A 27,933-nucleotide genomic window follows, 5' to 3' on the forward strand; every position below is an offset into this window, starting at 1 on the left:
GGCAAAACCCTGGTCATCAGGTGTGAGGTACTCTCGGTGCTACTGTACGTGGCGCAGGTCTGGCCCATAACCCGACCCTCCGCCACAGCAGTCACCCGGGCCATCTTCAAATTTATTTGGCGATCCAAGATGGACCGTGTCCGAAGGGCCACCATGTACAAACCTCTGGAGAAGGGAGGGCGGAACGTACCCAACGCCTCCCTCATCCTGTTGGCCACCTTTGTGTCCAGCTGCATCAAGCTGTGCGTGGACCCCCAGTATGCAAACACCAAGTGTCACTACATACTGGGGTTCTACCTGTCCCCGGTGTTACGATGGGCCTGGCCTCATTGCCGCGGAACGCTCCAAGTAGTTGGACCGTACCGTACCACATGTCCTTCGTGGAAAAGTTTTTGAAGAAAAACACCTTTGACCACAAGGCAATGAAGCAGTGGTCAGCACGTAATGTCCTCGAGGCCCTCAGGGAAAAGGAGACCGTGGAGGACGTTGGATGGTTCCCTGAGCAGACTGCCAGAGTCATCTGGCAGAATGCCTCATCACCAGAACTTTCAAACAAGCACCAAGTCCTAGCTTGGCTGGTGCTGAGAAAGGCCCTCCCTGTCAGATTCTTCATGCACACCCGAAGGCTCTGCACCAATGCACGCTGCCCTCGGAGTGGCTGTGGGGGAAATGAGACGGTCACACACCTCCTTGTGGAATGTGCCTTTGCAAAGAAGGTCTGGAGAGAGATGCAGTGGTATTTGTCAAGGTTTATCCCAAACAGATCAGTGACACAGGATTCTGTGCTCTACGGACTGTTTCCAGGGACACACACCGAGACAAATATCAACTGCTGCTGGAAGGTCATCAACTCGGTGAAAGACGCTCTTTGGTCTGCCCGAAACTTGCTGATCTTCCAGTGCAAAGAATTGTCCTCGACCGAGTGTTGCAGACTGGCACATTTCAATGTGCAGGACTACGTGCTGAGGGACGCACTCAAGCTTGGGGCAGCTGCCGCCAAGGCGCAATGGGGAAAGACCACTGTGTAAAGTCTTTCCAGCAAATGTACACCAAGGGGCGCGTCACAGTGTAAAGCCCCTCGGTCTGGGCAACCAACACTCCAATGTATAAAACAAACATGCCACTGTAAATATTTAAGAAGGAATTGCAATGTAAAGAGTGATATGTGTACGACAATATCAAAATTGAATGAAAGAAAGTCAAGGCAGCATGTAACCCTGCCGGAAATGTACAGTCAAGACAATTTGAAATGTTTCTGTAATGCTCATGATAAATTTTTATGAATAAAGTATATTTTTTTGGAAAAAAAAAATCTGTTCTTATCAGTTTAATATCTGATATGTCCTCAATCTGGGGACCGAATATTAAATTGATTTTTAGGACTCGGAGATGGTTCAGGGGCTTGCTCCTTCCGCTCCACGCATCAACCTGGTCTTGCAGTGCTTCCAGGAATGGTGCCTTCACCCCGCTTTGGGGCGAAAATGTATAAAAGCAGAAAATGCCGCAAAACCTGCCTACCCCTTTTCTCTGTTATCCAGTTGCCTCATCCTGACCAATTTAAGGCATTTCAAGCTCCAAAGCATTGCTAGCTTTTCTGCTGGCGGGAGCTTCGTGCACTAATGTTGCGAGCCGATGGACTCGAGGACTTTCGGCAGCCAGGGTCCGGTTTCAGCTGATATGCCGCTCAGATTTCCTGCTGCTTTTTACAGGCCACTCACCCTCACCCTCGGATGCCGACTTGCCTTCTCCTCACTTCAGTTACCACATCCCTTCATCCTGCACAACGGGGAAGTGCGGCGACAGACTGAACGGCATCCTGTTTGGATGTAGGTATACCTTCACGGCGTCTCTTTTCGTTCTCCTGACTCCACGACCAACACGCTATTGTGGAGCTCAGGGAGACTAGACATTGCCCCCTGTTGGATACCGCCAGTACTTGCTGCTTGCACGGATTGCCCTTTGTTCGGCAAAGCTGGAGATTACTTCGACTCCCTCCGTTGGGTGTCACTGGGCCTTCAGAGCGTCTCCATTTCATCTGGTGACGACAGGGGACGGCTTGCCAGAGGAAGTCTTCGTGTTGTGTTTTACTGGTTCTGCATGCACAGACTCCACCGTGCTCGGCCAAGCTGGAGGTTTCTTGACCAACAGTGAGCGTAGACTAAAAGTTCCAAAGCACAGTCGAGCGCAGCAAGGTGCACCTGAATGTCGGTGGACGAGGAGGACAAGAGCCATTGCCGGAAAATATGGGCTATCGCTACTCGGCCTTTTGGTTCAGATCAAGTGTAGTATCTGTTCTTATCAGTTTAATAGCTGATATGTCCTTAATCTGGGGACCGAATATTAAATTGATTTTTAGAACTCGGAGATGGTTCAGGGGCTTGCTCCTTCCGCTCCACGCATCAACCTGGTCTTGCAGTGCCTTCAGGAATGGTGCCCTCTACCCGCTTTGGGGCGCAAAATGTATAAAAGCAGAAAATGCTGCAAAACCTGGCTTACCCTTTTCTCTCTTGTCCAGTTGTCTCATCCTGACCAATTTAAGGCCTTTCAGGCTCCAAAGCATTGCTAGCTTTTCTGCTGGCGGGAGCTTCGTGCACGAATGTTGAGAGCCGATGGACTCGCGGACTTGCGGCAGCCAGGCTCCGTTTTCAGCTGATATGCCACACAGATTTCCTGCTGCTTTTTACAGGCCACTCACCTTCACACTCGGATGCCGACTTGCCTTCTCCTCACTTCAGTTACCACATCCCTTCATCCTGCACAACGGGGAAGTGTGGCGACAGACTGAACGGGATCCTCTTTGGATGTAGGTATACCTTCACGGCGTCACTTTTCGTTCTCCTGACTCCACGACCAACACGCTAGGGTGGAGCTCAGGGAGACTAGACATTGCCCCCTGTTGGATACCGCCAGTACTTGCTGCTTGCACGGATTGTCCTTTGTTCGGCAAAGGTGGAGATTTCTTCGACTCCCTCCGTTGGGTGTCACTGGCCTTCACAGCGTCTCCATTTCATCTGGTGACGACAGGTGACGGCTTGCCAGACGATGTCTTCCTGTTGTGTTTTACTGGTTCTGCATGCTCAGACTCCACCGTGCTCGGCCAAGCTGGATGTCTCTTGACCAACAGTGAGCGTAGACTAAAAGTTCCAAAGCACAGTCGAGCGCAGCAAGGTGCACCTGAATGTCGGTGGACGAGGAGGACAAGAGCCATTGCCGGAAAATATGGGCGATCGCTTCTCGGCCTTTTGGCTAAGATCAAGTGTAGTCTCATTTGATCGAGAGAAGCTGAAGATTTCCATGTCGATCGTGGATTGGACAACTCGGAGGGATCGAAGTCGGCAAAGAGGAAACGTTTGGAGCTTGGCTGCTATTGGTGGATCTACATGCTGGCCTAAACCTCGGGTTTAGGCCTAATGCCGATACAGTTTCACACCCAACGTACGAGCTATGGATGCAGCTGCATCCCGACCACCAGGCTGGGGAGTGCGAAACACTGTCCGAGTCACAGCAAAGAAAACGGAGGGAGAGTCACCTTTGGACCGGAAACACTTCGTGAAGAGGGTGCTGCTCGAGTGTTGTGGGTTTAAAGCAACAGAGATCTTCTGCTTGCAAAACTTCCCCAAGAATGGTTTCTTTGATGTCACCTTCAAGAGCGTTGCAGCGTGCATCAAATTCTTGAACGTCTTCAAGGAAAAAGGTAACCAGAGTCCCCTGTCGATCCTGACTGCGGAACCTCTGTTTACGCTACCGTCGCAGCGAAATCGGGTTGTTACACTGCACACGTACAACCCCCACGTCCCTGTGTCTGATGTGCTCACGTTCCTCGCCAGGTACGCTCAGCTGAAAAGTGACAGCGTGCAAGTGAAAGACACCTTCGGCATCTGGACAAGTGAGCACCAGGTCAAGGTGACCCTAAGAATGGACAGCAACGGAGCCATTCTGCATCCCCCCTCCAATTTCGCTATTGGAGTAAATCGTGGCTACCTCTACTACGTGGGACAGCCACGAGTATGCCACACCTGTGGCAAAACGGGGCATGTTGCCGCAAACTGCAGTGTGACCTTCTGCAAGAACTGCAGGCAGGAGGGACACATGACTAAGGACTGCAAGGAAGACAAGTGCTGCAACCTGTGTGGGGAGGCCGGCCATCTTTACAGGGCCTGCCCGAAACGCGGGGCGACATATGCACAGATCATCAGCAGCGGAGTCAAAAAGGCGACCAGAGAGGAGGAGCATACACCCTCCACCGAAAAAGACACCACGGTTCAGAATGAGGAAAAGCAACAGAAGGGCCCCCAACAAAAAGAGGAGGCCCCAGCACCTCCTGACAACCCAACCCCAGCCCCATCTGATGAGGAACACTCAATGGAAGAGGAAGAGGATGGGACAAAGAATAAAGAGCCCTGGGAAACCGTGAACAGGGACAAACGAAAGAGAAAACAAAAAAACAAACTGAAGAACCCCCTGAGGGGTAGTGGCAAAAAGCGACACCTCTCAGCCGGCGCACTTAGTGCCGACACCTCATCCGATGAGGGAAAACAGGACAAGAATCGGCCTCAGATAAAGAGGCAAAGCACCAACGTGGAACGGAAGGCACAGACCCCCCAGACCACCGACCGGGAAGAAAACAAGGTCACAGACCAACCCCCGATAGTAACGAGCAGCAACAACCCAGGTGAAGACCGGCCTGCAACCCCAACACCTACTGACTGCCACGACGAACCCCAGGGCTACACCCCCCCCCCATTGCATCTGCATCAAAATCACTGGGCCAGTACGGACCAGAACAGTTTTCTCAGCCCTGCAACTGTGCTAAAGTTTGCGAGCACCACCGGCATGCTGGGGAACATTCAACAGCTGGAACAGCCAACTGTATAGACTCTGGGCTCTTGGAACTGGTAAATCTATCTTTTTATAATGGGTTTAAAAATTGCATCCATAAATGTGCGAAGCATCAAAGATACTTCGCGGTGTGTAGCCACACTCAACTATTTGGTAAATGTAAAAGCTGACCTACTGTTCCTGCAGGAGTGCGGAATTCCGCACCTCAGCAACTACAGGCGCTGGTCGAGCTGGTGGTCCCACGGGCCATCCATCTGGTCAGGAGGAAACGACTGCCGCTCCTCCGGCCTGGGTATTCTGCTGCGGGGAGGAAACTTCACCATCTCCGACGTTAAGGGGGTGGTGGGCGGGAGCCTCCTCGTAGCAGACGTGAAATACAAAAACACCCCTCTCTGACTTATTAATGTGTACGCCCCGGCCGTAAAAGGTGAGCGGCTGGCAGTTCTTCAGCAACTCCCAATGCTGTTGGCCACCTCCAAGCCGGTCATCCTGGGTGGTGACTTCAACTGCATCATCGATGCGGCTGGACGATCCAGCAAAGCCGACAGCAAACTAGACGCCACGTCCAGACTCCTGATGGAAACGGTAAAAGACGCCAAGCTGCTCGACGTCTGCAGCAACCCTGCAGACGGCGCGCAGCGTAGATACACATGGTCACGGCCAGACGGGTCCGTCCGCTCCAGGATAGACTTCTTTTTTGTGTCCCGAGCTTTCACGGTCAGGTCCACCGACGTAACGCCGGTGTTCTTCTCTGACCACTGCCTCCTACTGGCCGACTGCCACCTGCAGGAAGACCAGGGGGTAGGCAGGGGGACGTGGAAGCTAAATGTAAAACTGCTGACCCCTGAGAACATCGAGGAACTCAGGAGGGATTACAAAGGTTGGAGAACCGTGAAACACCTCTTTGAGGCCCCACATCTCTGGTGGGAAGCAATCAAGGGGAATATCAAGAGGTTTTTCATCCTCAAGGGCGTTCAAAAGGTGAGAGAGAGACGAGGGGTCATGTCCAGGCTCCAGAAAAGTATGCAAAACTTGCTCCAGCTGCAGTCGATGGGGGTGGATGTCAAGGAGGATCTCCAAGAGGTGAAGAGCCAGCAAGCCTCGCTCTACACCTCGGAGGCCTCCAAGGTTATCTTCCGTTCCAGAGTCCGCTCCGTGGAGCAGGACGAAAAGTGCTCACGCTTCTTCTTCCAAAAGGTGCACAGAGAGACCTCTGTGATCAGCAGCCTGAAGGAAGAAGATGGCTCTGAAAAGTCATCGCAGTCTGACATCCTGAGGATCAGCCAATCCTTTTATGCCGGACTGTATGACCTGAAGCCAACAGATAGCACTGTTTCCCAGACCTTCCTGTCGACTATCACGGAGGTCATAGGCGACAGCGAGCTGGAAAACCTGGACAAACCACTAACTCTGGACGAGCTGACAAAGGCCGCCAAGTCCTTCGAGACGAGTAAAACTCCCGGAAGCGACGGCTTACCGGTTGAGTTGTATTCGGCTCTGTGGGACTGGATGGGCCCAGACCTGCTGGAAGTGTACGAGTGTATGCTTCTGGAAGGCAGCATGTCAGAGTCCATGAGGAAAGGCATCATCACCCTCATCTACAAACAGAAGGGGGAAAGGGAAGAAATTCGAAATTGGCGACCCATTTCACTGTTGAATGTGGACTACAAAATTCTAGCAAAGGTCATCGCCAATCGGGTCAGGTCTGCTCTGGAGTCGGTGATCCACCCTGACCAGACCTGTGCTGTACCCGGCAGGAAGATCTCTGATAGCCTCGCGCTACTCAGGGATACGATCGCCTACGTGCAGGACAGGGGGGTGGACACTTGCCTCATCAGCCTTGACCAGGAGAAGGCTTTTGACAGAATATCGCACACCTACATGATGGATGTGCTCTCCAAAATGGGGTTTGGGGAGGGAATTCGCAATTGGATCAAACTGCTCTACACAAACATCTATAGCGCAGTCTCAATCAATGGGTGGGAATCAGAAAAGTTCCAGATCAGATCTGGAGTCAGGCAGGGCTGCCCTCTCTCCTCTGCCCTTTTTGTGTGCTGCATAGAACCTTTTGCCGAGTCCATCAGGAGGGATCCGGGTATAAGAGGAGTGGCGATCCCAGGCAGTGGAGGCATGCAAGTCAAGGCCTCCCTGTACATGGACGACGTTGCCGTCTTCTGCTCGGATCCTGCGTCTGTACGCAGGCTCTTGACCACCTGCGACCAGTTTGAACTGGCCTCTGGAGCCAAGGTAAACCGGGGCAAGAGCGAGGCCATGTTCTTTGGGAACTGGGCCGACCGGTCCTTTGTCCCCTTCACTGTCAGGTCAGATTACCTGAAGGTGCTGGGGATATGGTTCGGAGCTGCTGGGGCGTGCACCAAAAACTGGGAGGAGCGCATAGGAAAGGTAAGACAGAAACTGGGCTGGTGGGAGCAACGCTCCCTCTCCATTGCGGGCAAAACCCTGGTCATCAGGTGTGAGGTACTCTCGGTGTTACTGTACGTGGCGCAGGTCTGGCCCATAACCCGACCCTACGCCACAGCAGTCACCCGGGCCATCTTCAAATTTATCTGGCGATCCAAGATGGACCGTGTACGAAGGGACACCATGTACAAACCTCTGGAGAAGGGAGGGCGGAACGTACCCAACGCCTCCCTCATCCTGTTGGCCACCTTTGTGTCCAGCTGCATCAAGCTGTGCGTGGACCCCCAGTATGCAAACACCAAGTGTCACTACATACTGAAGTTCTACCTGTCCCCGGTGTTGCGAAGGATGGGCCTGGCCTCATTGCCGCGGAACGCTCCAAGTAGTTGGACCGTACCGTACCACCTGTCCTTTGTGGAAAAGTTTTTGAAGGAAAACACCTTTGACCACAAGGCAATGAAGCAGTGGTCAGCACGTAATGTCCTCGAGGCCCTCAGGGAAAAAGAGACCGTGGAGGACGTTGGATGGTTCCCTGAGCAGACTGCCAGAGTCATCTGGCAGAACGCCTCATCACCAGAACTTTCAAACAAGCACCAAGACCTAGCTTGGCTGGTGGTGAGAAGGGCCCTCCCTGTCAGATTCTTCATGCACACCCGAAGGCTCTGCACCAATGCACGCTGCCCTCGGAGTGGCTGTGGGGGAAATGAGACGGTCACACACCTCCTTGTGGAATGTGCCTTTGCAAAGAAGGTCTGGAGAGAGATGCAGTGGTATTTGTCAAGGTTTATCCCAAACAGATCTGTGACACAGGACTCTGTGCTCTACGGACTGTTTCCAGGGACACACACCGAGACAAATATCAACTGCTGCTGGAAGGTCATCAACTCGGTAAAAGACGCTCTTTGGTCTGCCCGAAACTTGCTGATCTTCCAGTGCAAAGAATTGTCCTCGACCGAGTGTTGCAGACTGGCACATTCCAAGGTCCAGGACTACGTGCTGAGGGACGCACTCAAGCTTGGGGCAGCTGCCGCCAAGGCGCAATGGGGAAAGACCACTGTGTAAAGTCTTTCCAGCAAATGTACACCGAGGGGCGGGTAACAGTGTAAAGCCCCTCGGTCTGGGCAACCAACACGCCCATGTATAAAACAAACATGCCACTGTAAATATTTAGGAAAGAATTGTAATGTAAAGAGTGATATGTGTACGACAATATCAAAATTGAATGGAAGAAAGTCAAGGCAACATGTAACCCTGCCGGAAATGTACAGTCAAGACAATTTGAAATGTTTCTGTAATGCTCATGATAAATTTTTATGAATAAAGTATATTTTTTTGAAAAAAAAAAAAAAATCTGTTCTTATCAGTTTAATATCTGATATGTCCTCAATCTGGGGACCGAATATTAAATTGATTTTTAGGACTCGGAGATGGTTCAGGGGCTTGCTCCTTCCGCTCCACGCATCAACCCGGTCTTGCAGTGCTTCCAGGAATGGTGCCCTCTCCCCGCTTTGGGGCGCAAAATGTATAAAAGCAGAAAATGCCGCAAAACCTGGCTTCCCCTTTTCTCTCTTGTCCAGTTGTCTCATCCTGACCAATTTAAGGCCTTTCAGGCTCCAAAGCATTGCTAGCTTTTCTGCTGGCGGGAGCTTCGTGCACGAATGTTGCGAGCCGATGGACTCGCGGACTTGCGGCAGCCAGGCTCCGTTTTCAGCTGATATGCCACTCAGATTTCCTGCTGCTTTTTACAGGCCACTCACCTTCACACTCGGATGCCGACTTGCCTACTCCTCACTTCAGTTACCACATCCCTTCATCCTGCACAACGGGGAAGTGTGGCGACAGACTGAACGGCATCCTGTTTGGATGTAGGTATACCTTCACGGCGTCTCTTTTAGTTCTCCTGACTCCACGACCAACACGCCAGGGTGGAGCTCAGGGAGACTAGACATTGCCCTCTGTTGGATTCCGCCAGTAGTTGCTGTTTGCACGGATTGCCCTTTGTTCGGCAAAGGTGGAGATGACTTCGACTCCCTCCGTTGGGTGTCACTGGCCTTCACCGCGTCTCCATTTCATCTGGTGACGACAGGTGACGGCTTGCCAGTCGATGTCTTCCTGTTGTGTTTCACTTGTTCTGCATGCTCAGACTCCACCGTGCTCGGCCAAGCTGGATGTCTCTTGACCAACAGTGAGCGTAGACTAAAAGTTCCAAAGCACAGTCGAGCGCAGCAAGGTGCACATGAATGTCGGTGGACGAGGAGGACAAGAGCCATTGCCGGAAAATATGGGCTATCGCTTCTCGGCCTTTTGGCTCAGATCAAGTGTAGTATCTGTTCTTATCAGTTTAATATCTGATATGTCCTCAATCTGGGGACCGAATATTAAATTGATTTTTAGGACTCGGAGATGGTTCAGGGGCTTACTCCTTCCGCTCCACGCATCAACCTGGTCTTGCAGTGCTTCCAGGAATGGTGCTCTCTCCCCGCTTTGGGGCGCAAAATGTATAAAAGCAGAAAATGCCGCAAAACCTGGCTTCCCCTTTTCTCTCTTGTCCAGTTGTCTCATCCTGACCAATTTAAGGCCTTTCAGGCTCCAAAGCATTGCTAGCTTTTCTGCTGGCGGGAGCTTCGTGCACGAATGTTGCGAGCCGATGGACTCGTGGACTTGCGGCAGCCAGGCTCCGTTTTCAGCTGATATGCCACTCAGATTTCCTGCTGCTTTTTACAGGCCACTCACCTTCACACTCGGATGCCGACTTGCCTACTCCTCACTTCAGTTACCACATCCCTTCATCCTGCACAACGGGGAAGTGTGGCGACAGACTGAACGGCATCCTGTTTGGATGTAGGTATACCTTCACGGCGTCTCTTTTAGTTCTCCTGACTCCACGACCAACACGCCAGGGTGGAGCTCAGGGAGACTAGACATTGCCCTCTGTTGGATTCCGTTAGTAGTTGCTGTTTGCACGGATTGCCCTTTGTTCGGCAAAGGAGGAGATGACTTCGACTCCCTCTGTTGGGTGTCACTGGGCCTTCACAGCGTCTCCATTTCATCTGGTGACGACAGGGGACGGCTTGCCAGATGATGTCTTCGTGTTGTGTTTTACTGGTTCTGCATGCACAGACTCCACCGTGCTCGGCCATGCTGGAGGTTTCTTGACCAACAGTGAGCGTAGACTAAAAGTTCCAAAGCACAGTCGAGCGCAGCAAGGTGCACCTGAATGTCGGTGGAAGAGGAGGACAAGAGCCATTGCCGGAAAATATGGGCTATCGTTTCTCGGCCTTTTGGCTCAGATCAAGTGTAGTATCTGTTCATATCAGTTTAATATCTGATATGTCCTCAATCTGGGGACCGAATATTAAATTGATTTTTAGGACTCGGAGATGGTTCAGGGGCTTGCTCCTTCCGCTCCACGCGTCAACCTGGTCTTGCAGTGCTTCCAGGAATGATGCCCTCTCCCCGCTTTGGGGCGCAAAATGTATAAAAGCAGAAAATGCCGCAAAACCTGGATTCCCCTTTTCTCTCTTGTCCAGTTGTCTCATCCTGACCAATTTAAGGCCTTTCAGGCTCCAAAGCATTGCTAGCTTTTCTGTTGGCGGGAGCTTCGTGCACGAATGTTGTGAGCCGATGGACTCGCGGATTTGCGGCAGCCAGGCTCCGTTTTCAGCTGATATGCCACACAGATTTCCTGCTGCTCTTTACAGGCCACTCACCTTCACACTCGGATGCCGACTTGCCTTCTCCTCACTTCAGTTACCACATCCCTTCATCCTGCACAACGGGGAAGTGTGGCGACAGACTGAACGGCATTCTCGTTGGATGTAGGTATGCCTTCACGGCGTCTCTTTTCGTTCTCCTGACTCCACGACCAACACGCTAGGGTGGAGCTCAGGGAGACTAGATATTGCCCCCTGTTGGATACCGCCAGTACTTGCTGCTTGCACGGATTGTCCTTTGTTCGGCAAAGGTGGAGATTTCTTCGACTCTCTCCGTTGGGTGTCACTGGCCTTCACAGCGTCTCCATTTCATCTGGTGACGACAGGTGACGGCTTGCCAGACGATGTCTTCCTGTTGTGTTTTACTGGTTCTGCATGCTCAGACTCCACCGTGCTCGGCCAAGCTGGATGTCTCTTGACCAACAGTGAGCGTAGACTAAAAGTTCCAAAGCACAGTCGAGCGCAGCAAGGTGCACCTGAATGTCGGTGGACGAGGAGGACAAGAGCCATTGCCGGAAAATATGGGCTATCGCTTCTCGGCCTTTTGGCTCAGATCAAGTGTAGTATCTGTTCTTATCAGTTTAATATCTGATATGTCCTCAATCTGGGGACCGAATATTAAATTGATTTTTAGGACTCGGAGATGGTTCAGGGGCTTGCTCCTTCCGCTCCACGCGTCAACCTGGTCTTGCAGTGCTTCCAGGAATGATGCCCTCTCCCCGCTTTGGGGCGCAAAATGTATAAAAGCAGAAAATGCCGCAAAACCTGGCTTCCCCTTTTCTCTCTTGTCCAGTTGTCTCATCCTGACCAATTTAAGGCCTTTCAGGCTCCAAAGCATTGCTAGCTTTTCTGTTGGCGGGAGCTTCGTGCACGAATGTTGTGAGCCGATGGACTCGCGGATTTGCGGCAGCCAGGCTCCGTTTTCAGCTGATATGCCACACAGATTTCCTGCTGCTCTTTACAGGCCACTCACCTTCACACTCGGATGCCGACTTGCCTTCTCCTCACTTCAGTTACCACATCCCTTCATCCTGCACAACGGGGAAGTGTGGCGACAGACTGAACGGCATTCTCTTTGGATGTAGGTATACCTTCACGGCGTCTCTTTTAGTTCTCCTGACTCCACGACCAACACGCCAGGGTGGAGCTCAGGGAGACTAGACATTGCCCTCTGTTGGATTCCGCCAGTAGTTGCTGTTTGCACGGATTGCCCTTTGTTCGGCAAAGGTGGAGATGACTTCGACTCCCTCTGTTGGGTGTCACTGGGCCTTCACAGCGTCTCCATTTCATCTGGTGACGACAGGGGACGGCTTGCCAGATGATGTCTTCGTGTTGTGTTTTACTGGTTCTGCATGCACAGACTCCACCGTGCTCGGCCAAGCTGGAGGTTTCTTGACCAACAGTGAGCGTAGACTAAAAGTTCCAAAGCACAGTCGAGCGCAGCAAGGTGCACCTGAATGTCGGTGGAAGAGGAGGACAAGAGCCATTGCCGGAAAATATGGGCTATCGTTTCTCGGCCTTTTGGCTCAGATCAAGTGTAGTATCTGTTCATATCAATTTAATATCTGATATGTCCTCAATCTGGGGACCGAATACTAAATTGATTTTTAGGACTCGGAGATGGTTCAGGGATTTGCTCCTTCCGCTCCACGCGTCAACCTGGTCTTGCAGTGCTTCCAGGAATGGTGCCCTCTCCCCGCTTTGGGGCGCAAAATGTATAAAAGCAGAAAATGCCGCAAAACCTGGCTTCCCCTTTTCTCTCTTGTCCAGTTGTCTCATCCTGACCAATTTAAGGCCTTTCAGGCTCCAAAGCATTGCTAGCTTTTCTGCTGGCGGGAGCTTCGTGCACGAATGTTGCGAGCCGATGGACTCGCGGACTTGCGGCAGCCAGGCTCCGTTTTCAGCTGATATGCCACTCAGATTTCCTGCTGCTTTTTACAGGCCACTCACCTTCACACTCGGATGCCGACTTGCCTACTCCTCACTTCAGTTACCACATCCCTTCATCCTGCACAACGGGGAAGTGTGGCGACAGACTGAACGGCATCCTGTTTGGATGTAGGTATACCTTCACGGCGTCTCTTTTAGTTCTCCTGACTCCACGACCAACACGCCAGGGTGGAGCTCAGGGAGACTAGACATTGCCCTCTGTTGGATTCCGCCAGTAGTTGCTGTTTGCACGGATTGCCCTTTGTTCGGCAAAGGTGGAGATGACTTCGACTCCCTCCGTTGGGTGTCACTGGCCTTCACCGCGTCTCCATTTCATCTGGTGACGACAGGTGACGGCTTGCCAGTCGATGTCTTCCTGTTGTGTTTTACTGGTTCTGCATGCTCAGACTCCACCGTGCTCGGCCAAGCTGGATGTCTCTTGACCAACAGTGAGCGTAGACTAAAAGTTGCAAAGCACAGTCGAGCGCAGCAAGGTGCACCTGAATGTCGGTGGACGAGGAGGACAAGAGCCATTGCCGGAAAATATGGGCTATCGCTTCTCGGCCTTTTGGCTCAGATCAAGTGTAGTATCTGTTCTTATCAGTTTAATATCTGATATGTCCTCAATCTGGGGACCGAATATTAAATTGATTTTTAGGACTCGGAGATGGTTCAGGGGCTTGCTCCTTCCGCTCCACGCATCAACCCGGTCTTGCAGTGCTTCCAGGAATGGTGCCCTCTCCCCGCTTTGGGGCGCAAAATGTATAAAAGCAGAAAATGCCGCAAAACCTGGCTTCCCCTTTTCTCTCTTGTCCAGTTGTCTCATCCTGACCAATTTACGGCTTTTCAGGCTCCAAAGCATTGCTAGTTTTTCTGCTGGCGGGAGCTTCGTGCACGAATGTTGCGAGCCGATGGACTCGCGGACTTGCGGCAGCCAGGCTCCGTTTTCAGCTGATATGCCACACAGATTTCCTGCTGCTTTTTACAGGCCACTCACCTTCACACTCGGATGCCGACTTGCCTTCTCCTCACTTCAGTTACCACATCCCTTCATCCTACACAACGGGGAAGTGTGGCGACAGACTGAACGGCATTCTCTTTGGATGTAGGTATACCTTCACGGCGTCTCTTTTCGTTCTCCTGACTCCACGACCAACACGCTAGGGTGGAGCTCAGGGAGACTAGACATTGCCCCCTGTTGGATACCGCCAGTACTTGCTGCTTGCACGGATTGTCCTTTGTTCGGCAAAGGTGGAGATTTCTTCGACTCTCTCCGTTGGGTGTCACTGGCCTTCACAGCGTCTCCATTTCATCTGGTGACGACAGGTGACGGCTTGCCAGACGATGTCTTCCTGTTGTGTTTCACTTGTTCTGCATGCTCAGACTCCACCGTGCTCGGCCAAGCTGGATGTCTCTTGACCAACAGTGAGCGTAGACTAAAAGTTCCAAAGCACAGTCGAGCGCAGCAAGGTGCACATGAATGTCGGTGGACGAGGAGGACAAGAGCCATTGCCGGAAAATATGGGCTATCGCTTCTCGGCCTTTTGGCTCAGATCAAGTGTAGTATCTGTTCTTATCAGTTTAATATCTGATATGTCCTCAATCTGGGGACCGAATATTAAATTGATTTTTAGGACTCGGAGATGGTTCAGGGGCTTGCTCCTTCCGCTCCACGCATCAACCTGGTCTTGCAGTGCTTCCAGGAATGGTGCTCTCTCCCCGCTTTGGGGCGCAAAATGTATAAAAGCAGAAAATGCCGCAAAACCTGGCTTCCCCTTTTCTCTCTTGTCCAGTTGTCTCATCCTGACCAATTTAAGGCCTTTCAGGCTCCAAAGCATTGCTAGCTTTTCTGCTGGCGGGAGCTTCGTGCACGAATGTTGCGAGCCGATGGACTCGCGGACTTGCGGCAGCCAGGCTCCGTTTTCAGCTGATATGCCACTCAGATTTCCTGCTGGTTTTTACAGGCCACTCACCTTCACACTCGGATGCCGACTTGCCTACTCCTCACTTCAGTTACCACATCCCTTCATCCTGCACAACGGGGAAGTGTGGCGACAGACTGAACGGCATCCTGTTTGGATGTAGGTATACCTTCACGGCGTCTCTTTTAGTTCTCCTGACTCCACGACCAACACGCCAGGGTGGAGCTCAGGGAGACTAGACATTGCCCTCTGTTGGATTCCGTTAGTAGTTGCTGTTTGCACGGATTGCCCTTTGTTCGGCAAAGGAGGAGATGACTTCGACTCCCTCTGTTGGGTGTCACTGGGCCTTCACAGCGACTCCATTTCATCTGGTGACGACAGGGGACGGCTTGCCAGATGATGTCTTCGTGTTGTGTTTTACTGGTTCTGCATGCACAGACTCCACCGTGCTCGGCCAAGCTGGAGGTTTCTTGACCAACAGTGAGCGTAGACTAAAAGTTCCAAAGCACAGTCGAGCGCAGCAAGGTGCACCTGAATGTCGGTGGAAGAGGAGGACAAGAGCCATTGCCGGAAAATATGGGCTATCGTTTCTCGGCCTTTTGGCTCAGATCAAGTGTAGTATCTGTTCATATCAGTTTAATATCTGATATGTCCTCAATCTGGGGACCGAATATTAAATTGATTTTTAGGACTCGGAGATGGTTCAGGGGCTTGCTCCTTCCGCTCCACGCGTCAACCTGGTCTTGCAGTGCTTCCAGGAATGATGCCCTCTCCCCGCTTTGGGGCGCAAAATGTATAAAAGCAGAAAATGCCGCAAAACCTGGCTTCCCCTTTTCTCTCTTGTCCAGTTGTCTCATCCTGACCAATTTAAGGCCTTTCAGGCTCCAAAGCATTGCTAGCTTTTCTGTTGGCGGGAGCTTCGTGCACGAATGTTGTGAGCCGATGGACTCGCGGATTTGCGGCAGCCAGGCTCCGTTTTCAGCTGATATGCCACACAGATTTCCTGCTGCTCTTTACAGGCCACTCACCTTCACACTCGGATGCCGACTTGCCTTCTCCTCACTTCAGTTACCACATCCCTTCATCCTGCACAACGGGGAAGTGTGGCGACAGACTGAACGGCATTCTCGTTGGATGTAGGTATGCCTTCACGGCGTCTCTTTTCGTTCTCCTGACTCCACGACCAACACGCTAGGGTGGAGCTCAGGGAGACTAGACATTGCCCCCTGTTGGATACCGCCAGTACTTGCTGCTTGCACGGATTGTCCTTTGTTCGGCAAAGGTGGAGATTTCTTCGACTCTCTCCGTTGGGTGTCACTGGCCTTCACAGCGTCTCCATTTCATCTGGTGACGACAGGTGACGGCTTGCCAGACGATGTCTTCCTGTTGTGTTTTACTGGTTCTGCATGCTCAGACTCCACCGTGCTCGGCCAAGCTGGATGTCTCTTGACCAACAGTGAGCGTAGACTAAAAGTTCCAAAGCACAGTCGAGCGCAGCAAGGTGCACCTGAATGTCGGTGGACGAGGAGGACAAGAGCCATTGCCGGAAAATATGGGCTATCGCTTCTCGGCCTTTTGGCTCAGATCAAGTGTAGTATCTGTTCTTATCAGTTTAATATCTGATATGTCCTCAATCTGGGGACCGAATATTAAATTGATTTTTAGGACTCGGAGATGGTTCAGGGGCTTGCTCCTTCCGCTCCACGCGTCAACCTGGTCTTGCAGTGCTTCCAGGAATGATGCCCTCTCCCCGCTTTGGGGCGCAAAATGTATAAAAGCAGAAAATGCCGCAAAACCTGGCTTCCCCTTTTCTCTCTTGTCCAGTTGTCTCATCCTGACCAATTTAAGGCCTTTCAGGCTCCAAAGCATTGCTAGCTTTTCTGTTGGCGGGAGCTTCGTGCACGAATGTTGTGAGCCGATGGACTCGCGGATTTGCGGCAGCCAGGCTCCGTTTTCAGCTGATATGCCACACAGATTTCCTGCTGCTCTTTACAGGCCACTCACCTTCACACTCGGATGCCGACTTGCCTTCTCCTCACTTCAGTTACCACATCCCTTCATCCTGCACAACGGGGAAGTGTGGCGACAGACTGAACGGCATTCTCTTTGGATGTAGGTATACCTTCACGGCGTCTCTTTTAGTTCTCCTGACTCCACGACCAACACGCCAGGGTGGAGCTCAGGGAGACTAGACATTGCCCTCTGTTGGATTCCGCCAGTAGTTGCTGTTTGCACGGATTGCCCTTTGTTCGGCAAAGGTGGAGATGACTTCGACTCCCTCTGTTGGGTGTCACTGGGCCTTCACAGCGTCTCCATTTCATCTGGTGACGACAGGGGACGGCTTGCCAGATGATGTCTTCGTGTTGTGTTTTACTGGTTCTGCATGCACAGACTCCACCGTGCTCGGCCAAGCTGGAGGTTTCTTGACCAACAGTGAGCGTAGACTAAAAGTTCCAAAGCACAGTCGAGCGCAGCAAGGTGCACCTGAATGTCGGTGGAAGAGGAGGACAAGAGCCATTTCCGGAAAATATGGGCTATCGTTTCTCGGCCTTTTGGCTCAGATCAAGTGTAGTATCTGTTCATATCAGTTTAATATCTGATATGTCCTCAATCTGGGGACCGAATACTAAATTGATTTTTAGGACTCGGAGATGGTTCAGGGATTTGCTCCTTCCGCTCCACGCGTTAACCTGGTCTTGCAGTGCTTCCAGGAATGATGCCCTCTCCCCGCTTTGGGGCGCAAAATGTATAAAAGCAGAAAATGCCGCAAAACCTGGCTTCCCCTTTTCTCTCTTGTCCAGTTGTCTCATCCTGACCAATTTAAGGCCTTTCAGGCTCCAAAGCATTGCTAGCTTTTCTGTTGGCGGGAGCTTCGTGCACGAATGTTGTGAGCCGATGGACTCGCGGATTTGCGGCAGCCAGGCTCCGTTTTCAGCTGATATGCCACACAGATTTCCTGCTGCTATTTACAGGCCACTCACCTTCACACTCGGATGCCGACTTGCCTTCTCCTCACTTCAGTTACCACATCCCTTCATCCTGCACAACGGGGAAGTGTGGCGACAGACTGAACGGCATTCTCGTTGGATGTAGGTATGCCTTCACGGCGTCTCTTTTCGTTCTCCTGACTCCACGACCAACACGCTAGGGTGGAGCTCAGGGAGACAAGACATTGCCCCCTGTTGGATACCGCCAGTACTTGCTGCTTGCACGGATTGTCCTTTGTTCGGCAAAGGTGGAGATTTCTTCGACTCTCTCCGTTGGGTGTCACTGGCCTTCACAGCGTCTCCATTTCATCTGGTGACGACAGGTGACGGCTTGCCAGACGATGTCTTCCTGTTGTGTTTTACTGGTTCTGCATGCTCAGACTCCACCGTGCTCGGCCAAGCTGGATGTCTCTTGACCAACAGTGAGCGTAGACTAAAAGTTCCAAAGCACAGTCGAGCGCAGCAAGGTGCACCTGAATGTCGGTGGACGAGGAGGACAAGAGCCATTGCCGGAAAATATGGGCTATCGCTTCTCGGCCTTTTGGCTAAGATCAAGTGTAGTTTCATTTGATCGAGGGAAGCTGAGGATTTCGATGAAGATCGTGGATTGGAGAACTTGGAGGGATTGAAGTCGCCAAAGAAGAAACGTTTGGAGCTTGGCTGCTATTGGTGGATCTACATGCTGGCCTAAACCTCGGGTTTAGGCTAACGCCGATACAGTTTCACACCCAACGTACGAGCTATGGATGCAGCTGCATCCCGACCACCAGGCTGGGGCGTGCGAAACACTGTCCGAGTCACAGTGAAGAAAACGGATGGAGAGTCACCTTTGGACCGGAAACACTTCGTGAAGAAGGTGCTGCTCGAGTGCTGTGGGTTTAAAGCAACAGAGATCTTCTGCTTGCAAAACTTCCCCAAGAATGGTTTCTTTGATGTCACCTTCAAGAGCGTCGCAGCGTGCATCAAATTCTTGAACGTCTTCAAAGAAAAAGGTAACCAGAGTCCCTTGTCGATCCTGACTGCGGAACCTCTGTTTACGCTACCGGCACAGCGAAATCGGGTTGTTACACTGCACACGTACAACCCCCACGTCCCTGTATCTGATGTGCTCACGTTCCTCGCCAGGTACGCTGAGCTGAAAAGTGACAGCGTGCAAGTGAAAGACACCTTCGGCATCTGGACAAGTGAGCACCAGGTCAAGGTGACCCTAAGAACGGACAGCAACGGAGCCATCCTGCATCCCCCCTCCAATTTCGCTATTGGAGTAAATCGTGGCTACCTCTACTACGTGGGACAGCCACGAGTATGCCACACCTGTGGCAAAACTGGCCATGTTGCCGCAAACTGCTGTGTGACCTTCTGCAAGAACTGCAGGCAGGAGGGACACATGACTAAGGACTGCAAGGAAGACAAGTGCTGCAACCTGTGTGGGGAGGCCGGCCATCTTTACAGGGCCTGCCCGAAACGCGGGGCGACATACGCTGAAATCATCAGCAGCGGAGTTAAAAAGGCGACCAGAGAGGAGGTGCATACACCCTCCACCGAAAAAGACACCACGGCTCAGAATGAGGAAAAGCAACAAAAGGGCCCCCCAAAAAAAGAAGAGGCCCCAGCACCTCCTGACAACCCAACCCCAGCCCCATCTGATGAGGAACACTCAATGGAAGAGGAAGAGGATGGGACAAAGAATAAAGAGCCCTGGGAAACAGTGAACAGGGACAAACGAAAGAGGAAACAAAAAAACAAACTGAAGAACCCCCCGAGGGGTAGTGGCAAAAAGCGACACCTCTCAGCCGGCGCACTTAGCGCCGACACCTCATCCGATGAGGGAAAACAGGACAAGAATCGGCCTCAAATAAAGAGGCAAAGCACCAACGTGGAACGGAAGGCACAGACCCCCCAGACCACCGACCGGGAAGGAAACAAGGTCACAGACCAACCCCCGATAGTAACGAGCAGCAACAACCCAGGTGAAGACCGGCCTGCAACCCCAACACCTACTGACTGCCATGACGAACGCCAGGGCTACATCACCCCCACAATGCATCTGCATCAAAATCACGGGGCCAGTACGGACCAGAACAGCTTTCTCAGCCCTGCAACTGTGCTAAAGTTTGCGAGCACCACCGGCATGCTGGGGAACATCGAACAGCTGGAACAGCCAACTGTATAGACTCTGGACTCTTGAGACTGGTAAATCTATCTTTTTTATAATGGGTTTAAAAATTGCATCCATAAATGTGCGAAGCATCAAAGATACTTCGCGGTGTGTAGCCACACTCAACTATTTGGCAAATGTAAAAGCTGACCTACTGTTCCTGCAGGAGTGCGGAATTCCGCACCTCAGCAACTACAGGCGCTGGTCGAGCTGGTGGTCCCACGGGCCATCCATCTGGTCAGGAGGAAACGACTGCCGCTCCTCCGGCCTGGGTATTCTGCTGCGGGGAGGCAACTTCACCATCTCCGACGTTAAGGAGGTGGTGGGCGGGCGCCTCCTCGTAGCAGACGTGAAATACAAAAGCACCCCTCTCAGACTTATTAATGTGTACGCCCCGGCCGTAAAAAGTGAGCGGCTGGCAGTTCTTCAGCAACTCCCACTGCTGTTGGCCACCTCCAAGCCGGTCATCCTGGGTGGTGACTTCAACTGCATCATCGATGCGGCTGGACGATCCAGCAAAGCCGACAGCAAACTAGACGCTCCGTCCAGACTCCTGATGGAAACGGTAAAAGACGCCAAGCTGCTCGACGTCTGCAGCAACCCTGCAGACGGCGCGCAGCGTAGAAACACATGGTCACGGCCACACGGGTCCGTCCGTTCCAGGATAGACTTCTTTTTTGTGTCCCGAGCTTTCACGGTCATGTCCACCGACGTAACGCCGGTGTTCTTCTCTGACCACTGCCTCCTACTGGCCGACTGCCACCTGCAGGAAGACCAGGGGGTAGGCAGGGGGACGTGGAAGCTAAATGTAAAACTGCTGACCCCTGAGAACATCGAGGAACTCAGGAGGGATTACAAAGGTTGGAGAACCGTGAAACCCCTCTTTGAGGCCCCACATCTCTGGTGGGAAGCAATCAAGGGGAATATCAAGAGGTTTTTCATCCTCAAGGGCGTTCAAAAGGTGAGAGAGAGACGAGTGGTCATGTCCAGGCTCCAGAAAAGTATGCAAAATTTGCTCCAGCTGCAGTCGATGGGGGTGGATGTCAAGGAGGATCTCCAAGAGGTGAAGAGCCAGCAAGCCTCGCTCTACACCTCGGAGGCCTCCAAGGTTATCTTCCGTTCCAGAGTCCGCTCCGTGGAGCAGGACGAAAAGTGCTCACGCTTCTTCTTCCAAAAGGTGCACAGAGAGACCTCTGTGATCAGCAGCCTGAAGGAAGAAGATGGCTCTGAAAAGTCATCGCAGTCTGACATCCTGAGGATCAGCCAATCCTTTTATGCCGGACTGTATGACCTGAAGCCAACAGATAGCACTGTTTCCCAGACCTTCCTGTCGACTATCACGGAGGTCATAGGCGACAGCGAGCTGGAAAACCTGGACAAACCACTAACTCTGGACGAGCTGACAAAGGCCGCCAAGTCCTTCGAGACGAGTAAAACTCCCGGAAGCGACGGCTTACCGGTTGAGTTGTATTCGGCTCTGTGGGACTGGATGGGCCCAGACCTGCTGGAAGTGTACGAGAGTATGCTTCTGGAAGGCAGCATGTCAGAGTCCATGAGGAAAGGCATCATCACCCTCATCTACAAACAGAAGGGGGAAAGGGAAGAAATTCGAAATTGGCGACCCATTTCACTGTTGAATGTGGACTACAAAATTCTAGCAAAGGTCATCGCCAATCGGGTCAGGTCTGCTCTGGAGTCGGTGATCCACCCTGACCAGACCTGTGCTGTACCCGGTAGGAAGATCTCTGATAGCCTCGCGCTACTCAGGGATACGATCGCCTACGTGCAGGACAGGGGGGTGGACACTTGCCTCATCAGCCTTGACCAGGAGATGGCTTTTGACAGAATATCGCACACCTACATGATGGATGTGCTCTCCAAAATGGGGTTTGGGGAGGGAATTCGCAATTGGATCAAACTGCTCTACACAAACATCTATAGCGCAGTCTCAATCAATGGGTGGGAATCAGAAAAGTTCCAGATCAGATCTGGAGTCAGGCAGGGCTGCCCTCTCTCCTCTGCCCTTTTTGTGTGCTGCATAGAACCTTTTGCCGAGTCCATCAGGAGGGATCCGGGTATAAGAGGAGTGACGATCCCAGGCAGTGGAGGCATGCAAGTCAAGGCCTCCCTGTACATGGACGACGTTGCCGTCTTCTGCTCGGATCCTGCGTCTGTACGCAGGCTCTTAACCACCTGCGACCAGTTTGAACTGGCCTCTGGAGCCAAGGTAAACCGGGGCAAGAGCGAGGCCATGTTCTTTGGGAACTGGGCCGACCGGTCCTTTGTCCCCTTCACTGTCAGGTCAGATTACCTGAAGGGGCTGGGGATATGGTTCGGAGCTGCTGGGGCGTGCACCAAAAACTGGGAGGAGCGCATAGGAAAGGTAAGACAGAAACTGGGCTGGTGGGAGCAACGCTCCCTCTCCATTGCGGGCAAAACCCTGGTCATCAGGTGTGAGGTACTCTCTGTGCTACTGTATGTGGCGCAGGTCTGGCCCATAACCCGACCCTACGCCACAGCAGTCACCCGGGCCATCTTCAAATTTATCTGGCGATCCAAGATGGACCGTGTCCGAAGGGACACCATGTACAAACCTCTGGAGAAGGGAGGGCGGAACGTACCCAACGCCTCCCTCATCCTGTTGGCCACCTTTGTGTCCAGCTGCATCAAGCTGTGCGTGGACCCCCAGTATGCAAACACCAAGTGTCACTACATACTGAGGTTCTACCTGTCCCCGGTGTTGCGAAGGATGGGCCTGGCCTCATTGCCGCGGAACGCTCCAAGTAGTTGGACCGTACCGTACCACCTGTCCTTTGTGGAAAAGTTTTTGAAGGAAAACACCTTTGACCACAAGGAAATGAAGTAGTGGTCAGCACGTAATGTCCTCGAGGCCCTCAGGGAAAAGGAGACCGTGGAGGACGTTGGATGGTTCCCTGAGCAGACTGCCAGAGTCATCTGGCAGAACGCCTCATCACCAGAACTTTCAAACAAGCACCAAGACCTAGCTTGGCTGGTGGTGAGAAGGGCCCTCCCTGTCAGATTCTTCATGCACACCCGAAGGCTCTGCACCAATGCACGCTGCCCTCGGAGTGGCTGTGGGGGAAATGAGACGGTCACACACCTCCTTGTGGAATGTGCCTTTGCAAAGAAGGTCTGGAGAGAGATGCAGTGGTATTTGTCAAGGTTTATCCCAAACAGATCTGTGACACAGGACTCTGTGCTCTACGGACTGTTTCCAGGGACACACATCGAGACAAATGTCAACTGCTGCTGGAAGGTCATCAACTCGGTAAAAGACGCTCTTTGGTCTACCCGAAACTTGCTGATCTTCCAGTGCAAAGAATTGTCCTCGACCGAGTGTTGCAGACTGGCACATTCCAAGGTCCAGGACTACGTGCTGAGGGACGCACTCAAGCTTGGGACAGCTGCCGCCAAGGCGCAATGGGGAAAGACCACTGTGTAAAGTCTTTCCAGCAAATGTACACCGAGGGGCGCGTAACAGTGTAAAGCCCCTCGGTCTGGGCAACCAACACTCCAATGTACAAAAAAAACTGGCACTGTAAATATTTAAGAAGGAATTGTAATGTAAAGAGTGATATGTGTATGACAATATCAAAATTGAATGAAAGAAAGTCAAGGCAACATGTAACCCTGCCGGAAATGTACAGTCAAGACAATTTGAAATGTTTCTGTAATGCTCATGATAAATTTTTATGAATAAAGTATATTTTTTTGAAAAAAAAAAAAAAAAAAAATCTGTTCTTATCAGTTTAATATCTGATATGTCCTCAATCTGGGGACCGAATATTAAATTGATTTTTAGGACTCGGAGATGGTTCAGGGGCTTGCTCCTTCCGCTCCACGCATCAACCAGGTCTTGCAGTGCTTCCAGGAATGGTGCCCTCTCCCAGCTTTCGGGCGCAAAATGTATAAAAGCAGAAAATGCCGCAAAACCTGGCTTCCCCTTTTCTCTATTGTCCAGTAGTCTCATCCTGACCAATTTAAGGCCTTTCAGTCTCCAAAGCATTGCTAGCTTTTCTGCTGGCGGGAGCTTCGTGCACGAATGTTGCGAGCCGATGGACTCGCGGACTTGCGGCAGCCAGGCTCCGTTTTCAGCTGATATGCCACACAGATTTCCTGCTGCTTTTTACAGGCCACTCACCTTCACACTCGGATGCCGACTTGCCTACTCCTCACTTCAGTTACCACATCCCTTCATCCTGCACAACGGGGAAGTGTGGCGACAGACTGAACGGCATCCTGTTTGGATGTAGGTATACCTTCACGGCGTCTCTTTTAGTTCTCCTGACTCCACGACCAACACGCCAGGGTGGAGCTCAGGGAGACTAGACATTGCCCTCTGTTGGATTCCGCCAGTACTTGCTGTTTGCACGGATTGCCCTTTGTTCGGCAAAGGTGGAGATGACTTCGACTCCCTCTGTTGGGTGTCACTGGGCCTTCACAGCGTCTCCATTTCATCTGGTGACGACAGGGGACGGCTTGCCAGAGGATGTCTTCGTGTTGTGTTTTACTGGTTCTGCATGCACAGACTCCACCGTGCTCGGCCAAGCTGGAGGTTTCTTGACCAACAGTGAGCGTAGACTAAAAGTTCCAAAGCACAGTCGAGCGCAGCAAGGTGCACCTGAATGTCGGTGGAAGAGGAGGACAAGAGCCATTGCCGGAAAATATGGGCTATCGCTTCTCGGTCTTATGGCTCAGATCAAGTGTAGTATCTGTTCTTATCAGTTTAATATCTGATATGTCCTCAATCTGGGGACCGAATATTAAATTGATTTTTAGGACTCGGAGATGGTTCAGGGGCTTGCTCCTTCCGCTCCACGCATCAACCTGGTCTTGCAGTGCTTCCAGGAATGGTGCCCTCTCCCCACTTTGGGGCGCAAAATGTATAAAAGCAGAAAATGCCGCAAAACCTGGCTTACATTTTTCTCTCTTGTCCAGTTGTCTCATCCTGACCAATTTAAGGCCTTTCAGGCTCCAAAGCATTGCTAGCTTTTCTGCTGGCGGGAGCTTCGTGCACGAATGTTGTGAGCCGATGGGCTCGCGGACTTGCGGCAGCCAGGCTCCGTTTTCAGCTGATATGCCACACAGATTTCCTGCTGCTCTTTACAGGCCACTCACCTTCACACTCGGATGCCGACTTGCCTTCTGCTCACTTCAGTTACCACATCCCTTCATCCTGCACAACGGGGAAGTGTGGCGACAGACTGAACGGCATTCTCTTTGAATGTAGGTATACCTTCACGGCGTCTCTTTTCGTTCTCCTGACTCCACGACCAACACGCTAGGGTGGAGCTCAGGGAGACTAGACATTGCCCCCTGTTGGATACCGCCAGTACTTGCTGCTTGCACGGATTGTCCTTTGTTCGGCAAAGGTGGAGATTTCTTCGACTCTCTCCGTTGGGTGTCACTGGCCTTCACAGCGTCTCCATTTCATCTGGTGACGACAGGTGACGGCTTGCCAGACGATGTCTTCCTGTTGTGTTTTACTGGTTCTGCATGCTCAGACTCCACCGTGCTCGGCCAAGCTGGATGTGTCTTGACCAACAGTGAGCGTAGACTAAAAGTTCCAAAGCACAGTCGAGCGCAGCAAGGTGCACCTGAATGTCGGTGGACGAGGAGGACAAGAGCCATTGCCGGAAAATATGGGCTATCGCTTCTCGGCCTTTTGGCTCAGATCAAGTGTAGTATCTGTTCTTATCAGTTTAATATCTGATATGTCCTCAATCTGGGGACCGAATATTAAATTGATTTTTAGGACTCGGAGATGGTTCAGAGGCTTGCTCCTTCCGCTCCACGCATCAACCCGGTCTTGCAGTGCTTCCAGGAATGGTGCCCTCTCCCCGCTTTGGGGCGCAAAATGTATAAAAGCAGAAAATGCCGCAAAACCTGGCTTCCCCTTTTCTCTCTTGTCCAGTTGTCTCATCCTGACCAATTTAAGGCCTTTCAGGCTCCAAACCATTGCTAGTTTTTCTGCTGGCGGGAGCTTCGTGCACGAATGTTGCGAGCCGATGGACTCGCGGACTTGCGGCAGCCAGGCTCCGTTTTCAGCTGATATGCCACTCAGATTTCCTGCTGCTTTTTACAGGCCACTCACCTTCACACTCGGATGCCGACTTGCCTACTCCTCACTTCAGTTACCACATCCCTTCATCCTGCACAACGGGGAAGTGTGGCGACAGACTGAACGGCATCCTGTTTGGATGTAGGTATACCTTCACGGCGTCTCTTTTCGTTCTCCTGACTCCACGACCAACACGCCAGGGTGGAGCTCAGGGAGACTAGACATTGCCCTCTGTTGGATTCCGCCAGTAGTTGCTGTTTGCACGGATTGCCCTTTGTTCGGCAAAGGTGGAGATGACTTCGACTCCCTCTGTTGGGTGTCACTGGGCCTTCACAGCGTCTCCATTTCATCTGGTGACGACAGGGGACGGCTTGCCAGATGATGTCTTCGTGTTGTGTTTTACTGGTTCTGCATGCACAGACTCCACCGTGCTCGGCCAAGCTGGAGGTTTCTTGACCAACAGTGAGCGTAGACTAAAAGTTCCAAAGCACAGTCGAGCGCAGCAAGGTGCACCTGAATGTCGGTGGAAGAGGAGGACAAGAGCCATTGCAGGAAAATATGGGCTATCGCTTCTCGGCCTTTTGGCTCAGATCAAGTGTAGTCTCATTTGATCGAGGGAAGCTGAGGATTTCGATGACGATCGTGGATTGGAGAACTCGGAGGGATTGAAGTCGTCAAAGAAGAAACGTTTGGAGCTTGGCTGCTATTGGTGGATCTACATGCTGGCCTAAACCTCGGGTTTAGGCCTAACGCCGATACAGTTTCACGCCCAACGTACGAGCTATGGATGCAGCTGCATCCCGACCACCAGGCTGGGGCGTGCGAAACACTGTCCGAGTCACAGTGAAGAAAACGGATGGAGAGTCACCTTTGGACCGGAAACACTTCGTGAAGAAGGTGCTGCTCGAGTGCTGTGGGTTTAAAGCAACAGAGATCTTCTGCTTGCAAAACTTCCCCAAGAATGGTTTCTTTGATGTCACCTTCAAGAGCGTCGCAGCGTGCATCAATTTCTTGAACGTCTTCAAGGAAAAAGGTAACCAGAGTCCCTTGTCGATCCTGACTGCGGAACCTCTGTTTACGCTACCGGCACAGCGAAATCGGGTTGTTACACTGCACACGTACAACCCCCACGTCCCTGTATCTGATGTGCTCACGTTCCTCGCCAGGTACGCTGAGCTGAAAAGTGACAGCGTGCAAGTGAAAGACACCTTCGGCATCTGGACAAGTGAGCACCAGGTCAAGGTGACCCTAAGAATGGACAGCAACGGAGCCATCCTGCATCCCCCCTCCAATTTCGCTATTGGAGTAAATCGTGGCTACCTCTACTACGTGGGACAGCCACGAGTATGCCACACCTGTGGCAAAACGGGGCATGTTGCCGCAAACTGCAGTGTGACCTTCTGCAAGAACTGCAGGCAGGAGGGACACATGACTAAGGACTGCAAGGAAGACAAGTGCTGCAACCTGTGTGGGGAGGCCGGCCATCTTTACAGGGCCTGCCCGAAACGCGGGGCGACATACGCTCAAATCATCAGCAGCGGAGTTAAAAAGGCGACCAGAGAGGAGGTGCATACACCCTCCACCGAAAAAGACACCACGGCTCAGAATGAGGAAAAGCAACAGAAGGGCCCCCAACAAAAAGAGGAGGCCCCAGCACCTCCTGACAACCCAACCCCAGCCCCATCTGATGAGGAACACTCAATGGAGGAGGAAGAGGATGGGACAAAGAATAAAGAGCCCTGGGAAACAGTGAACAGGGACAAACGAAAGCGGAAACAAAAAAACAAACTGAAGAACCCCCTGAGGGGTAGTGGCAAAAAGCGACACCTCTCAGCCGGCGCACTTAGTGCCGACACCTCATCCGATGAGGGAAAACAGGACA

General features: G+C 52.0%; 13 non-coding genes and 2 pseudogenes across 13 annotated transcripts; all 15 read left to right on the forward strand.

The window, feature by feature from the left end:
* Positions 1–1,290: 1,290 nt before the first annotated feature.
* Positions 1,291–1,465, forward strand: LOC140397177 (U2 spliceosomal RNA; annotated as a pseudogene).
* Positions 1,466–2,250: 785 nt separating this feature from the next.
* Positions 2,251–2,441, forward strand: LOC140397788 (U2 spliceosomal RNA). The gene has a single exon (XR_011937216.1). It is a non-coding gene; the product is annotated as a U2 spliceosomal RNA (small nuclear RNA).
* A 6,143-nt stretch (positions 2,442–8,584) lies between these two features.
* Positions 8,585–8,763, forward strand: LOC140397196 (U2 spliceosomal RNA; annotated as a pseudogene).
* A 785-nt stretch (positions 8,764–9,548) lies between these two features.
* LOC140397491 (U2 spliceosomal RNA) lies at positions 9,549–9,739 on the forward strand. The gene has a single exon (XR_011936927.1). It is a non-coding gene; the product is annotated as a U2 spliceosomal RNA (small nuclear RNA).
* Positions 9,740–10,525: 786 nt separating this feature from the next.
* LOC140397583 (U2 spliceosomal RNA) lies at positions 10,526–10,716 on the forward strand. The gene has a single exon (XR_011937016.1). It is a non-coding gene; the product is annotated as a U2 spliceosomal RNA (small nuclear RNA).
* A 785-nt stretch (positions 10,717–11,501) lies between these two features.
* On the forward strand, positions 11,502–11,692 carry LOC140397311 (U2 spliceosomal RNA). The gene has a single exon (XR_011936813.1). It is a non-coding gene; the product is annotated as a U2 spliceosomal RNA (small nuclear RNA).
* Positions 11,693–12,478: 786 nt separating this feature from the next.
* LOC140397841 (U2 spliceosomal RNA) lies at positions 12,479–12,669 on the forward strand. Its single transcript, XR_011937266.1, has one exon. It is a non-coding gene; the product is annotated as a U2 spliceosomal RNA (small nuclear RNA).
* Positions 12,670–13,454: 785 nt separating this feature from the next.
* LOC140397446 (U2 spliceosomal RNA) lies at positions 13,455–13,645 on the forward strand. The gene has a single exon (XR_011936884.1). It is a non-coding gene; the product is annotated as a U2 spliceosomal RNA (small nuclear RNA).
* A 785-nt stretch (positions 13,646–14,430) lies between these two features.
* LOC140397602 (U2 spliceosomal RNA) lies at positions 14,431–14,621 on the forward strand. Its single transcript, XR_011937035.1, has one exon. It is a non-coding gene; the product is annotated as a U2 spliceosomal RNA (small nuclear RNA).
* A 786-nt stretch (positions 14,622–15,407) lies between these two features.
* Positions 15,408–15,598, forward strand: LOC140397584 (U2 spliceosomal RNA). The gene has a single exon (XR_011937017.1). It is a non-coding gene; the product is annotated as a U2 spliceosomal RNA (small nuclear RNA).
* A 785-nt stretch (positions 15,599–16,383) lies between these two features.
* Positions 16,384–16,574, forward strand: LOC140397322 (U2 spliceosomal RNA). Its single transcript, XR_011936819.1, has one exon. It is a non-coding gene; the product is annotated as a U2 spliceosomal RNA (small nuclear RNA).
* Positions 16,575–17,360: 786 nt separating this feature from the next.
* LOC140397818 (U2 spliceosomal RNA) lies at positions 17,361–17,551 on the forward strand. Its single transcript, XR_011937246.1, has one exon. It is a non-coding gene; the product is annotated as a U2 spliceosomal RNA (small nuclear RNA).
* A 6,142-nt stretch (positions 17,552–23,693) lies between these two features.
* LOC140397206 (U2 spliceosomal RNA) lies at positions 23,694–23,877 on the forward strand. The gene has a single exon (XR_011936759.1). It is a non-coding gene; the product is annotated as a U2 spliceosomal RNA (small nuclear RNA).
* Positions 23,878–24,663: 786 nt separating this feature from the next.
* Positions 24,664–24,854, forward strand: LOC140397537 (U2 spliceosomal RNA). Its single transcript, XR_011936972.1, has one exon. It is a non-coding gene; the product is annotated as a U2 spliceosomal RNA (small nuclear RNA).
* Positions 24,855–25,639: 785 nt separating this feature from the next.
* Positions 25,640–25,830, forward strand: LOC140397535 (U2 spliceosomal RNA). Its single transcript, XR_011936970.1, has one exon. It is a non-coding gene; the product is annotated as a U2 spliceosomal RNA (small nuclear RNA).
* The last annotated feature ends 2,103 nt before the right edge of the window (positions 25,831–27,933 follow it).

The sequence above is a fragment of the Scyliorhinus torazame genome, chromosome 20 (assembly GCF_047496885.1).
Source record: "Scyliorhinus torazame isolate Kashiwa2021f chromosome 20, sScyTor2.1, whole genome shotgun sequence".
NCBI lineage: Eukaryota > Metazoa > Chordata > Chondrichthyes > Carcharhiniformes > Scyliorhinidae > Scyliorhinus > Scyliorhinus torazame.